General features: G+C 51.2%; 1 protein-coding gene across 1 annotated transcript in view; it reads right to left on the bottom strand.

The window, feature by feature from the left end:
* Nucleotides 1-975: 975 nt before the first annotated feature.
* Nucleotides 976-3,728, bottom strand: part of Shab (potassium voltage-gated channel shaker cognate b) — a 37,982-nt gene continuing 35,229 nt past the window's right edge. Inside the window, exon 7 of the mRNA XM_075669795.1 lies at nt 976-2,113. The gene's annotated coding sequence lies outside the window, so the exon portion shown is untranslated. The remainder of the gene's footprint in view (nt 2,114-3,728) is intronic.

Consider the following 3,728-nt stretch of genomic DNA (forward strand, 5'->3'; position numbering starts at 1 on the left):
TCAAGCTAGTTCTCACGTCAAAATACCAACCAGCCCAGCATTCAACTCTTTTAAAGCGTGCGTTCTACACCGTTGCAAACGCAGCAAGTGGACATACGCTCCTTTCGAACAGAAAGAAATTTACCGAGGCCCACACATGCACCACCTTGGCACAGCTCCCTTGACTGCGTGCTATGTCGCATCGACGAAGCGTTAATTCAGATTCCACGGCTGCAATAGAAACCCAACCGGAGCACACTGACATGACGGCGTAATGCAGCTCGCCACCGAAGCCATGCAAAAGGACGGAAGCAACATTACTCCTCGAGCGTCACGTGGCAGGAAAAAAGAGCGGCAGGAAAGCTGCGCGTCGATGCGGCAGCGTCGTAGAGAGAGAAAAAAGAAAGAAAGCAAGAACACGACCCGCGCGTCGTTAGACATTCGGCCTTCTTGCAAGGTCACAGTTGACACCAGATTATTAAGCACTAGCAGGCAGCGGTCAAGCATCTGCGCACTGCATGTGATAGCATTCCCAATGCCGCAATCAGGCTTACAAAAGCGAGGAGGAGTGTTTCTACGTCGAAGGCAGCCCGACGCAGGTGCACGCGTAGTCTAACAAGAATAAAGTCGTATGTTGACACTCCTGCGTAATCTTGTTCACGTCTTTCTAGCACTCATACGCTAAAGAGGGTCGGATTCGGAAGTGGAATTCACAGCACCTTCCGATGCTTAGCAGCCCTTCGACGAAGAGTAGGCCACGTTAAGCTGAGGCAATCAATCGCGCACCGAAGGAAAACATGCCAGAGTCGAAAGCACAAGGAGGTATGTCACGTGACGCCGGGAGAGTCGCGAGTACTCTTTGTGCACCAGTTATGTTTTTACATAGCAAAGCTTCGAGTGGATAATTTATGCTCCGCTTGCGTATGTTTCATACAGCGCGTCTGTCCGGGCGGCGCAGTTCCGCGTCTGCGTCAGTGATGACTCGTCGCCTACCGGTGGCATCAGAGATCAATGGTTTTCAATGCATAGACTTTGCGGATGGCTCACAACCGGTAGCTGCTCTTCTACTCTTGCATACAGCACTCGCGAACACACACGCTCAGAAAGTTGCATCGCACTGGAAACGGGCTTGTGACAATTACGCAGTGACTGTACAGGAAACGTGTAAAAAAATAACAATGAAGGGCGCAGTGCTGAAACCCGCTAGCGCCACCGAAATTGTCCCGACGAAGAGAAGCGGCTACGGCAGACACAACCCAGCATCATAACGAAACGTTTAACGCCACCAGAGTCGGCCGATCGGACAGTCCACAGGGCTGTAGAGTTATGCACCGCATTGCACCGAAAATGATTAGAGGAAGCGCACACTATGTGCAACTGTATTCGCAAACGTGATCATATAGCTAATGGGCGTCTTCGGTCCGCTTGTGATTGTTTCACCGTGTCCGTGGCAACGCGGCTATCAAGACACGGTTCGAACGACTCGGTCAGTTAACAACCGCACTGACACGTGGCATAGGCTTAATATTGACCCTTGTGGTGTCGCTAACGATGCAATTGAGCTGCGTCAAAAAAAAAAAAAAAGCACAACACGTCATCTTGCCGCCAGCAGCATATGTGACGCGCTTCACTGCCGGCCGCTAGTGCGCAAGAAGTCGTGTCAGTCCCTCCGAGAGATTCACCGTTCTTCGTGGCACACACAGACGAATGGTTGTAGTGCGCTGAGTAACACGAAGGCGTAAGTGAGCAGGGTCGTTATTCGCACCAAGAATGTGAGATAGCGAGCAGTCTAGAGTTCGATATATAAAAGAAAAAAAAAATGAGGAGGAAATGCTGTGGTAGTTGTCCAATGAGGTATGTACAAGCGCGAGATGAGGTCACATCGTCGGTGGCTGTTGCTGCTGCCGCTGCGGTGGGCGTCCGTGACGATGGGGTCTCCTCCGGGCGTCCCGGGCGCTCGCGCGGCGCCGCCTGGGGCCTCGGTGGGGATCCCGGAGGAGACAAGTAGCGCCCCCCACCGAGGCCCCGAAATTATGGCGCCCGCGGCGGCGCCCGGGACGCACCGTGCGGTGCCGCTGCGTAGCACCCCCCCCCCCCCTTTCCGGCACCCCCCACGCACACGCACTAGGCCGCTCTGCAAGAGACAGAACAAAAGGAAACAAGATGTAAGGCACGGCGAAGAGCTTGCATTGGCGCCATCACGGACGCCATGTTGGAGAACCACTGCGGCATAACGAAATGCTGCGCCTTCATTTAATCTCCCGAATCACGAAATCTACGACATTAGGGCAACAAAGACAGACATCATGGCATCACGTGATCTATGTTCTTGCTTTCCTTCTGTGTTGTCATTTGTGTGGCTCACGTAACGTTGACACGCACTGCGTCTAATAATAAACTCAGTTCATTACCTGATTCAAGTAGTCATGAGCCCAGCAGCGGATCCTAAACTATGCATGGTGCTCCAGGATCGTGTCCTTGACGCCACGTGACATTATGTACGTATTAGCGTAGCAATGTCGCTATGCGGCAAAAACAGCTCGCAAGTATCGTCAAGCGGATATCACAATAACTTTCCACATGCTGCTCGAGAGTGTGAGGAATATGCAGCTTTCACCTTGTTCGTGGTTCACCAACATGCTGGTCGTAATGACAATAGAGCCGGTAGACCAAATAAGGCTAGCAATACCGTCAAAGAATCCACCTCCAAAATCTGCTCATAATGCATCGGCGTCCCAGCTAAGGTTGTCCTAAAGTGCTAGTGGTGCAGTCTCGGGGAAATGCTTGCTGGAATTCCAATGTGTGTGTTGTAGCATACCACGAAAGTAATGTTATTATAGCAATAGGATTTCTGCTAAACACGCATGACTCCACTACGGATGGGCTTCAATGTCGCAACATATGTATCGTAAAGGGGATATTAAAGAGTCTAATCAGTGAGTTTGTATACATTAGCTACCAGGACATTGCGATTTCTCAAGTAGGTAATTTCTGCCTCTCTCAGAAATCCTGAAAAGGTAGAAAAGTGCTGTGACAGGACGGTTTAGAAAAATGTGTTGGGAATGAAAAAAAAAATATAAAGATAATAAGTGGTATACCGCAGATAACACAACGCTCATACAGAAGCAATCGTAATATCAGGAAAAACGAACAAACGATAAACTTCACTCTCTGTACAATGTTTGAGTGAACAAGAGAGGGAGCAGCGCTAAGTAAGATGAGAGACACTACACGTACCGTGCTCTAAACTCGGTGTCTGCATACACTGCGAAATTCACGAGACGTCATGGAAGCGCCTGGTGAGGGCGAAAGGCCCCTGAAATGTTTAATATTTGCAGTCGCAATTCAGGGTGGAAAACCCTTCCGGCGCCACCGAAAGGAGCGCATCAAAGAGCGCCACAAGAACGCCGCGCACTGCAGGACGCCGAATGTGGCAAGCTCCGCGCGCATCATGCTTCCCTCGCCTGGTGCAACCGTTCAACTTAGGCAGGGCCGCGGCTTTTTGCTGCTGGGCTCGCGAGGTCGCGGGATCACTCTAGTCTGCGGTGGTCGCATTCTGAAGGGGGCGGAATGCACAGACACTTGTGTGGTAAGACTCACACGTGCACGTTCGATAACTTCATGTGGTTGAAATAGAGCCGGAACCCTCTGCTGTGGCGTCTCATAGCGAGAAGTGCAGTGAACTGGGGCTCCCAGAGTTGCTGCTTTAGGAGGCGTTTAACCTGTTCCGGTCTGTTCTGCATGAGTCG

The sequence above is a fragment of the Dermacentor variabilis genome, chromosome 9, assembly GCF_050947875.1.
Source record: "Dermacentor variabilis isolate Ectoservices chromosome 9, ASM5094787v1, whole genome shotgun sequence".
NCBI lineage: Eukaryota > Metazoa > Arthropoda > Arachnida > Ixodida > Ixodidae > Dermacentor > Dermacentor variabilis.